Below are 10,721 nucleotides of genomic sequence, written 5' to 3' on the forward strand. Positions count from 1 at the left end.
CCCTCTTGCCTGCTCCGCCATTTAATAAGATCATGGCTGATCTGATCTTGAACTTAGCTCCACTTCCCTGCCCACTCCCCATAACCCTTCACTCCCTTGTCGTTCAAAATCTGTCTCTCTCCACCTTTAATATATTCAATGACCCGGCCTCCATGACTAATGATACATCCTGTTGCCCATCCCCAGCCTAATTAGTTGAAACCCTCCCCAACAGCGCTAGCAACCTGCCCCCTTCTCGGCCTTTTGGCTAAGATCATGCGTAACTGACCTGACAGGGGAGTAACCATGACCAGAAAGTGGTTCTCCCTGGATCAGGAAGGTGGTTCTCCTATGCTTTTTGGAAATAGGAGGTGGGTGGGGGGCTTGCCCCATCCACCTCCATGGAGATGGGTGGGGGACGTCCCATCCAACTCCATGCACGAACCTGGTATTGCAGTACTTCCAGGAACGGTGCAGCCTTGGCTCTAGGCCTTTTGGCTAAGAGCAAAATCATTGGCGCAGAGTGATCTTTGTTTGGGCGTAAGGTGACCTTTGGCGTTTATGATCTGACAAAGAATTGGAAAGATTGGCAACGAATAAAACATTTAAAAAAAATTTTTACAATTAAACACCAACCTTTTAATTCAATGTAAACTGCGCTGTAGGAGCAGTGACTGATGTTGCTGGGATTCTGAGATCAGGGCAGTCATTTCATTCATTGACATTCTCTGCAATTGTGGAGAAAATCGATGGTTTGTTCCTGACACCCACAGCAGGACAGAGACAGAGGGCAGGCAGGAGGGAGAACCATTTCATTCATTCTCTGCATGTGGGCGTCGCTGGCAAGGCCGGCATTTATTGCCCATCCCAAGTCGCTCTTGAGAAGGTGGTGGTGAACCTTCTTAAACCACTGCGGTCCGTGTGGTGAAGGTTCTCTCACAGGGCTGTGAGGGAGGGAGTGTTTGAAGGGAAAAAGCCTTGGCGAGTTGCTGCAGTGCGTTTGTAGATGGTACACTCTGACACCATGGTACGCCGGTGGTGGAAATAGTGAGTTTGGCACTAATTAGATATCAGCCATGGCTCAGTGGGCAGCACCCTCGCCTCTGAGTCAGAAGGTCGTGGGTTAAAGTCCCACTCCAGATCCCATAATTAATGCTGACACTCCCAGTGCAATACTCCCAGCTGCACTATAGGAGGGTCAGTACTGAGGGAGTGCTGGATTCATAAGGGCAGTATTAAGGGAGCGCTGTACTGTTGGAGGGGCAGTACTAAGGGTGTGCTCGATTCAGCAGGGCAGTACTGCGGGAGCACTGCACTGTCAGAGGGGCAGTACCGAGGGAGAGCTGCACTGTCAGAGGAGCAGTACTGAAGGAGAGCTGCACTATTGAAGGGGCAGTACTTAGGGAGCATTGTACTGTTGGAGGGGCAGTACTGAGGGAACGCTGCACTGTTGGAGAGGCAGTTTTGAGAGAATACTGAGAGGTGCCGTCATTGAGATAAGATGTTAAACCGAGGTCCCATCTGTCTTTTCAGTTAAATGTACAAGATCCCACTGCATTCTTGATGAAGATCTTACTGTGTGCAGATTGGCTGCCACATTTCCTAGATTACAACAGTGACTACACTTCAAAAATACTTCATTGTCTGTGAGGCACTTTTGGACGTTCTGAGGTGGTGAAAGGCGCTATAGAAATGCAAGTCCTTTCTTTCTTTACTGTCTGCGGCCCAGAGCTGGGGGGTTTCAGACCTGGTTCTCGTTCAGAGTGAAACAACTGCCTTTGTTCCCTGGGGACAGACAATAAATGACGGCAGATTTCAGATTCCGCTCTGCCCCCGAGTCTCGGCCTCAGCTGATGTTTCCCGTCACGTTTCTCAATTCTCCTACTTTTTATTTTGATCGATCGGGCTGTCCATCGAGGATCGAATTCCATCGAGCTTTGCTCATTTATCTCGCCCTTTACACATTGGCCTTTATTGCAAGGGGGATGGAGTATAAAAGCAGAGATATCCTGCTACAACTATACAGGGTATTGGTGAGGTCACACCTGGAGTACTGCGTATAGTTTTGGTCTCCGTATTTAAGGAAGGATATACTTGCATTGGAGGCAGTTCAGAGAAGGTTCACTAGGTTGATTCCAGAGATGAGGGGGTTCATTTATGAAGATAGGTTGAGTAGGTCAGGACTATGTTCATTGGAGTTCAGAAGAATGAGAGGTGATCTTAGCGAAACATATAAGATAATGAGGGGGCTCGACAAGGTGGATGCAGTGAGGATATTTCCACTCATAGGGAAACTAAAACTAGGAGGCATATTTTCAGAATAAGGGGCCGCCCATTTAAAACTGAGATGAGGAGAAATTTCTTCTCTCAGAGGGTTGTAAATCTGTGGAATTCTCTGCCCCAGAGAGCAGTAGAGGCTGAATCATTGAATATATTTAAGGTGGAGATAGACAGACTTTTGACGATAAGGGAATAAAGGGTTATGGGGAGTGGGCAGGGAAGTGAGCTGAGTCCATGATCAATTCAGTCATGATCTTATTAAATGGCGGAGCAGGATCGAGGGGCCAAATGGCCTATTCCTGCTCCTATTTCTTTTGTTCTTATGTTCTTAGTGTAGTGCTGTAAATCATGTGAAATGAGCAGAGCTGGGAGTTGGGGAATTGGGACTAATATCACACGGTGTGATTCAGGGAAATCACGGTGTGTGTAGTGGGAAATCAACAGACAATCATCGTTAATTCATTCTCAGGATGTCGATGTCGCTGGCCAAGCTGGCATTACTGCCCATCCCTAGTTACATAGCAACAGGAGGAGGCCACTCAGCCCCTCGAGCCTGTTTCACCATACTCTCCATGTAACCCGTGCTGTACCTGCCCTGGGAGTGTTTGATGGGACAGTGTAGAGGAAGTTTTACTCTGTATCTATCTGTACTGTACTTTCCCTGGGAGTATTTGATGGGACAGTGCAGAGAGAGTTTTACTCTGTATCTATTCGTACTGTACTTTCCCTGGGAGTATTTGATGGGACAGTGTAGAGAGAGTTTTACTCTGTATCTATTCGTACTGTACTTTCCCTGGGAGTGTTTGATGGGACAGTGTAGAATGAGCTTTATTCTGTATCTAACCCGTGCTGTACCTGCCCTGTGAGTGTTTAATGGGACAGTGTAGAGGGAACTTTACTCTGTATCTAACCCGTGCTGTACCTGCCCTGGGAGTGTTTAATGGGACAGTGTGGAGGGAACTTTACTCTGTATCTAACCCGTGCTGTACCTGCCCTGGGAATGTTTGATGCCGACACTGGGTAATGAAATGGGGATATATTTCTGTCCCAGCACCAACATCCTTCAACCTTCAGGAACATAAAATGAATGAAAAAAACTCCAGATTCTCATGTGATAAAAATGCAATGTGACTTTATTCAGTCCCAGACCATAAATAATTCATTCCTTTAACAGCAAATATTCATTGCTTGAGAGCTTGGTTTGTGACTGGAGCTCCGCAGATTGATGGTAACCTGGTTACTCTCGATCACTGACTGCAGATTGATGGTAACCTGGTTACTCTCGATCACTGACTGCAGATTGATGGTAACCTGGTTAATCTCGATCACTGACTGCAGATTGATGGTAACCTGGTTACTCTCGATCACTGACTGCAGATTGATGGAAACCTGGTTACTCTCGATCACTGACTGCAGATTGATGGTAACCTGGTTACTCTCGATCACTGACTGCAGATTGATGGTAACCTGGTTACTCTCGATCACTGACTGCAGATGGAGAATGGAACTGTCACTGTAAGTGTTTAATCCTCTCACACTGCATTCTCCTGTGGGACACAGCCCAGTATCCCAGCACAGTCCCCCATTCCCCTGTGGGACACAGCCCAGTATCCCAGCACAGTCTCCTAGTCCCCTGTGGGTCACAGCCCAGTATCCCAGCACAGTCTCCTCGTCCCCTGTGGGACACAGCCCAGTATCCCAGCATATTCCCCATTCCCCTGTGGGACACAGCCCAGTATCCCAGCACAGTCCCCCATTTCCCTGTGGGATACAGCCCAGTATCCCAGCACAGTCTCCCATTCCCCTGTGGGACACAGCCCAGTATCCCAGCACAGTCCCCCATTCCCCTGTGGGACACAGCCCAGTATCTCAGCACAGCCTTCCATTCCTCTGTGTGACACAGCCCAGTATCCTAGCACAGTCCCCCATTTCTCTATGGGACGCAGCCCAGTATCCCAGCACAGCCTCCCATTCCCCTGTGGGTCACAGCCCAGTATCCCAGCTCAGTCCCCCATTCCTCTGTGGGTCACAGCCCAGTATCCCAGCAAGTTCACCATTCCTCTGTGGGTCACAGCCCAGTATCTCAGCACAGTCCCCCATTCCCCTGTGGGACACAGCCCAGTATCCCAGCACAGTCCCACATTCCCCTGGAAGGTGCACGGCTGCACATGCACGGTATTTTGAAAAGGTCGCGCGACCCGGAATTTTTTTCACAGGTAACATGGAGGAGGTTACAGAGAAAGGGAGGGGTGTAGGGCTGGATGGGGTTACAGAGATAGGGAGGGGTGTATGATGGGAGTGGTTACAGAGATAGGGAGGGGTGTAGGGCTGGATGGGGTTACAGAGATAGGGAGGGGTGTATGATGGGAGTGGTTACAGAGATAGGGAGGGGTGCAGGGCTGGAGAGGGTTACAGAGATTGGGAGGGGCGTGGCCCTGGAAGGATGAGAATTTTAAAATCGAGGCGTTGCAGAGATCCCAGTTTTATTTCAGTGACAGCAGAGTATGGAATTTTGAAGCTCTGTTTATATTTGGATCGATTTCTTTGTCCTCAAATATCTTTTGAATCTAATCTAAGGATCAGTTTACCGAAGTCTCTCTAAATACCAATAAATCGCGAGCTATTGCTTGTGTTGTCCTGGGGTTTATCAAACGGACACATTGATTGTTGTACAGTGTTCCTTGGGGGAACAGTGTGGAGCAGAGTTTGGGAGAGAATTCCTTTCACTGTATCTAACCGCACGGCCGAGGGTCTGATCGAGTCGATGGTCCAGCCAGCGATCCGAAGCAGCTCGATCTGGGTGTGTGGCGACGCTCTGATCCGGATTGACGGGCTGAGGAGTTGCTGCTGCAACAATTGAGATGCCTGAAGGACAGAAGTTTATTCGGCGAGTCTCTGCGATCGGGGCACTGGGCGTGTTGGTCACTGAGGCTTCGGAGCGGGAAATCTGCGGATGTCCCAGATCAGGAGGGGTGGGTAATGGTTCAGAAGGTCCAAGGGCCCGGCACAGGGACATTATGGGATGGGGAATGGGCTGGACAGGGGCAGAGAGATATGGGATGGGGAATGGGCTGGACAGGGGCAGAGGTATATTATGGGATGGGGAATGGGCTGGACAGGGACAGAGGGATATTATAGGATGGGGAGTGGGCTGGACAGGGGCAGAGGTCTATTATGGGATGGGGAGTGGGCTGGACAGGGACAGTGGGATATTATGGGATGGGGAATGGGCTGGACAGGGACAGAGGGATATTATGGGATTGGGAATGGGCTGGACAGGGACAGAGGGATATTATGGGATGGGGATTGGGCCGGACAGGGGCAGGGGGATATTATGGGATGGGGAATGGGTTGGACAGGGGCAGAGATATATTATGGGATGGGGAATGGGCTGGACAGGGACAGAGGGATATTATGGGATGGGGAATGGGCCGAACAGCGGCAGGGGATATTATGGGATGGGGAGTGGGCTGGACAGGGATATTATGGGATGGGGAATGGGCTGGACAGGGATATTATGGGATGGGGAATGGGCTGGACAGGGGCAGAGAGATATTATGGGATGGGGAATGGGCTGGACAGGGACAGAGGGATATTATGGGATGAGGAATGGGCTGGACAGAGACAGGGGGATATTATGGGATGAGGAATGGGCTGGATAGGGGCAGTTCAAGCATTGTGTGCAGTATTGGGCTCCACACTATAGAGAGGAGAGTGAGGCTGTTGAGGGGGAACAGCACAGATTCACTCGGGTGCTGCCTGGTGTGGGAATACAAATATGGAGAGAGACTTGGAAAATGGATCTCTGTTTCTCTCTCCCTATGTCTCTGTCAGTCTCTCTGTATCTCTGTCTCTTTTCTCGCTCTCTCCTTGTCTGTCTCTGTCTCTGTTTCTCAGTCTCTCTGTATCTGTCTCTGACTGTCTCTGTCTGTCTACATCTCTCTTTCTCTCCATCTCTCCCTTTCTCTTTCCTTCCTTCTCACTCTCTCTCTGGGTTGAATGAGATGGGATTTTACAAAATTGTAGATGATACTAAGTGGATTGGAAAGGGTTAGTCCCCAGTCACTATTTGAAGTTAAGCGGTGACTGCAGGACAAGGAGACACAGGTACAGACTGGGAAAAGGCAGGTTCGAGCCTGGTGTAAGGAGACACTTCACACCCAGAGTGACCAATACGTGAAATGGGCCCGGGGCAGGGAGTGGGATTGAAATCTCTGGGGCCATTCCCAAGGGTCAGTGGGAGGCTGTGACAGGCGGGGCGGGGGATTTGCAGTTTTTTTTAAAATGTGAGGCTGGATGGGCTGAACGGCCTCCCTCTGCATCTCTCTTAAAGCTGCCAGACTTGCCTTCATTTCTCGAGTTAAATGCTGCAGACTGATGGGTCATGAACCCCCCACCCCAAGGTTTATGTGTTTAATCCTTCCATACAATCAGACAGCACAGGAGGGGGCCATTCGGCCTATCGGGTCTGTACCGGCTCTTTGAAAGAGCGATCCAATCAGTCCCACTCCCTGCTCTTTCCCCAGAGCCCTGTGTTGATGGGATATTAGTCAGCTCTCCCGGGAAGATTGTAAACAGCAACAGGACAGATCTCTGAAGCAGTGCAGACATCTGACCTCCACCCTGACTGTCAGCTCCCCTCCCCCATATTATTAAATCTCTCATTACCGCATTTCATGTGGATTTTTATATTTAAATAACAGCAGAACACTTTTCCCAGCTCACAACCGAGCTGAATATCCGATTCGTTTTGATTGGGGCAGCCAAGTAATTGGACAGTGGTACTTGGCGGGCTTTAGGACCGCGCGGAATGCTGAGCTGGGGCGACGTTCCCAGTCTGAGCCCCTGGATTGAGACTTCAGTTTTCTCTCTCTGTGAGTCTCGGGATCGCGATTTCTCTCTCTCTCTCGTTTTCTTTCCCCTTTTCTCTTTCTCTGTTTCTCTCTCTCTCAGTCAAATTTTCTCTTTCGATTTCTCACTCCCTTTCCTCACTTCTGTGTCTTTCTCTTTTGTTCCCATCCCTCTCTCCCCACTGCCGCTCTTTCTCCATCTCTCGCTCCTTCAATATCCCTCTCCCTCAATCTCTCTACTCTCTCTCCCTTTCTCACTCTCTTTCTCCCTCATCCTCTTTCCCTCCCCTCTCCCTTTCTCTCTCTCTCCCTCTCCCCTCTCCCTCAATCTCTCGCTTCCTCTCCATCAATCTCTCTCGTCTCTCTTTCCCTCCCTCTCTCTCCCTCTCTCCCTTTCTCTCTCCCTCAGTCTCTCCCTCAATCTCTCCTCTCTCTTTCCCTCCCTCTCTCGCTCCCTCTCTCTCCCGCTCTCTCCCTCTCTCTCCCTCCCTCTCGCTCAATCTCTCCTCTCTCTCTCTTTCCCTCCCTCTCTCTCTCTCAATCTCTCCCTCTCCCTCAATCTCTCCTCTCTTTTTCCCTCCCTCTCTCGCTCCCTCTCTCTCCCTCCCTCTCTTTCCATCCCTCTCCCTTTCTCTCCCTCTCCCGAACTCTCTCTCCCTCTCCCTCCCTCTTTCCCCCTCCCTCTCCCTCTTTCCCCCCTCCCTCTCCCTCTTTCCCCCTCCCTCTCCCTCTTTCGCCCCTCCCTCTCCCTCTTTCCCCCCTCCCTCTTTCCCCCCTCCCTCTCCCTCCCTCTTTCCCCCCTCCCTCTCCCTCCCTCTCCCTCCCTCTCTCTACCTCCCTCTGTTTCCCCCTCCCTCTCCCTCTCCCCTTCTCTTTCCCTCCCCTTGAGTGCGGATTCTGTGCTAAACTCCTCTGGTCCATTGAGGAGGCTCCTGGACTTGTTGCTGAGCAATGCGGAGCTGGCTCCGGGACCTCGCCGCGCCCGGAGCTCGCTGATCTCCCCCAGAGTGAGTCAGACTCTGTCCCGGGATCTCACGGGATCGCCTTGCTGTTTCCAGCAGCGATTGGCGGCTTGGCGCGGGGATCAGACAGGTTCCTGTGTGGATTGTATCGGAGGGCTGGAGAATTGGAGAGGACGATTCTGTGTGCATTCTAGAGCAGCAATCTTCCATTGGATAAGAGTGCATTGTAGCTGAGGATTGCAGGCATTGTACAGGAGAGCTGTGCATTGTATCGGAGCGCTGCAGCAATCTGTACAATGAAGGAACGCATTGTATAACAACTTGCATTTATATAGCGCCTCAACCCAGTAAAATATCTCAAGGCGCTTCACAGGAGCGTAAATCAGTGTGACTGGAGACGGTGAGTGTGTGTTGGGGGTGTGACTGGAGACGGTGAGTGTGTGTTGGGGGTGTGACTGGAGATGGTGAGTGTGTGTTGGGGGTGTGACTGGAGATGGTGAGTGTGTGTTGGGGGTGTGACTGGAGATGGTGAGTGTGTGTTGCGGGTGTGACTGGAGACGGTGAGTGTGTGTTGGGGGTGTGACTGGAGATGGTGAGTGTGTGTTGGGGGTGTGACTGGAGATGGTGAGTGTGTGTTGGGGGTGTGACTGGAGATGTTGAGCGTGTGTTGGGGTTTGAGCAGGAGGAGTGACGTCAGGCCCAGAAGGTGACTGTGGATTGTGATGCTCGAGCTGAAGTGGAACAGCATTACGGGGGAGGAAGTGAGACATTCAGAGACTATTCCTGCTCGCAGTGCAGCAGTTTGTAAAAGCTCATTGAATTCATTGTAGAAAAAAGATTATAAATATCCCCGTTACTAGTCTGTATATCAGTCACAGCCCAGAGTAACACCTTGTGTCATAAAACAGGCCGTGGGAGGGTCACCAAACACAGAATCTGTCAGTGTTTAAAGGGGCAACTTTTTAAAGTGTAAAAACATAACATAAGACTTAGGAACAGGAGTAGGCCATCTAGCCCCTCGAGCCTGCTCCGCCATTCAACAAGATCATGGCTGATCTGGCCGTGGACTCAGCTCCACTTACCCGCCCGCTCCCCGTAACCCTTAATTCCCTTATTGGTTAAAAATCTATCTATCTGTGACTTGAATACATTCAATGAGCTAGCCTCAACTGCTTCCTTGGGCAGAGAATTCCTCAGATTCACAACCCTCTGGGAGAAGAAATTCCTTCTCAACTCGGTTTTAAATTGGCTCCCCCGTATTTTGAGGCTGTGCCCCCTAGTTCTAGTCTCCCCGACCAGTGGAAACAACCTCTCTGCCTCTATCTTGTCTATCCCTTTCATTATTTTAAATGTTTCTATAAGATCACCCCTCATCCTTCTGAACTCCAACAAGTAAAGACCCAGTCTACTCAATCTATCATCATAAGGTAACCTCATCTCCGGAATCAGCCTAGTGAATTGTCTCTGTACCCCCTCCAAAGCCAGTATATCCTTCCTTAAGTAAGGTGACCAAAACTGCACGCAGTACTCCAGGTGCGGCCTCACCAATACCCTATACAGTTGCAGAAGGACCTCCCTGCTTTTGTACTCCATCCTTCTCGCAATGAAGGCCAACATTCCATTTGCTTTCCTGATTACCTGCTGCACCTGCAAACTAACTTTTTGGGATTCATGCACAAGAACCCCCAGGTCCCTCTGCACCGCAGCATGTTGTCATTTCTCCCCATTCAAATAATATTCCCTTATACTGTTTTTTTTCCCAAGGTGGATGACCTCGCACTTTCCGACATTGTATTCCATCTGCCAAACCTTAGCCCATTTGCTTAACCAATCTAAATCTCTTTGCAGCCTCTCTGTGTCCTCTACACAACCCACTTTCCCACTAATCTTAGTGCCATCTGCAAATTTTGTTACACTACACTCTGTCCCCTCTTCCAGGTCATCTATGTATATTTTAAACAGTTGTGGTCCCAACACCGATCCCTGTGGCACACCACTAACCATCGATTTCCAACCCGAAAAGGACCCATTTATCCCGACTCTCTGCTTTCTGTTAGCCAGCCAATTCTCTATCCATGCTGATACATTTCCTCTGACTCCGCGTACCTTTATCTTCTGCAGTAATCTTTTGTGTGGCACCTTATCGAATGCCTTTTGAAAATCTAAATACACCACATCCATCGGTACACCTCTATCCACCATGCTCGTTATATCCTCAAAGAATTCCGGTAAATTAGTTAAACATGATTTCCCCTTCATGAATCCATGCTGCGTCTGCTTGATTGCACTAAGAAGTAGAATAATTTTGCTTTTCCAGTGAGAGCTCTGAGATTGAGGTGCGATAATGGAGGAAGGAGAATAGATTTTGCTGAAGGAGCTGACTCAATCCCACTCCAGAGACTCGAGCCCAGCATCCAGGTTGACACTCCCAGTGCAGTACTGAGAGAGCGCTGCACAATCGAAGGGGCAGTACTGAGGGAGTGCTGCACTGTTGGAGGGGCAGTACTGAGGGAGCGCTGCAATGTCGGAGGGGCAGTACAGAGGGAGTGCACCACTGTTGGAGGGGCAGTACTGAGGGAATGCTGCAGTATCGGAGGGGCAGTACTGAAGGACTGAAGCAATGTCACAGAGGCAGTACTGAGAGAGTGCT

At 50.0% G+C, this 10,721-nt stretch overlaps 1 pseudogene; it reads left to right on the forward strand.

Moving 5' to 3' along the window:
• The first annotated feature begins 227 nt into the window (after nucleotides 1-227).
• LOC139267541 (U2 spliceosomal RNA) lies at nucleotides 228-461 on the forward strand (annotated as a pseudogene).
• The last annotated feature ends 10,260 nt before the right edge of the window (nucleotides 462-10,721 follow it).

The sequence above is a fragment of the Pristiophorus japonicus genome, chromosome 7 (genome assembly GCF_044704955.1).
Source record: "Pristiophorus japonicus isolate sPriJap1 chromosome 7, sPriJap1.hap1, whole genome shotgun sequence".
NCBI classification, from domain to species: domain Eukaryota; kingdom Metazoa; phylum Chordata; class Chondrichthyes; family Pristiophoridae; genus Pristiophorus; species Pristiophorus japonicus.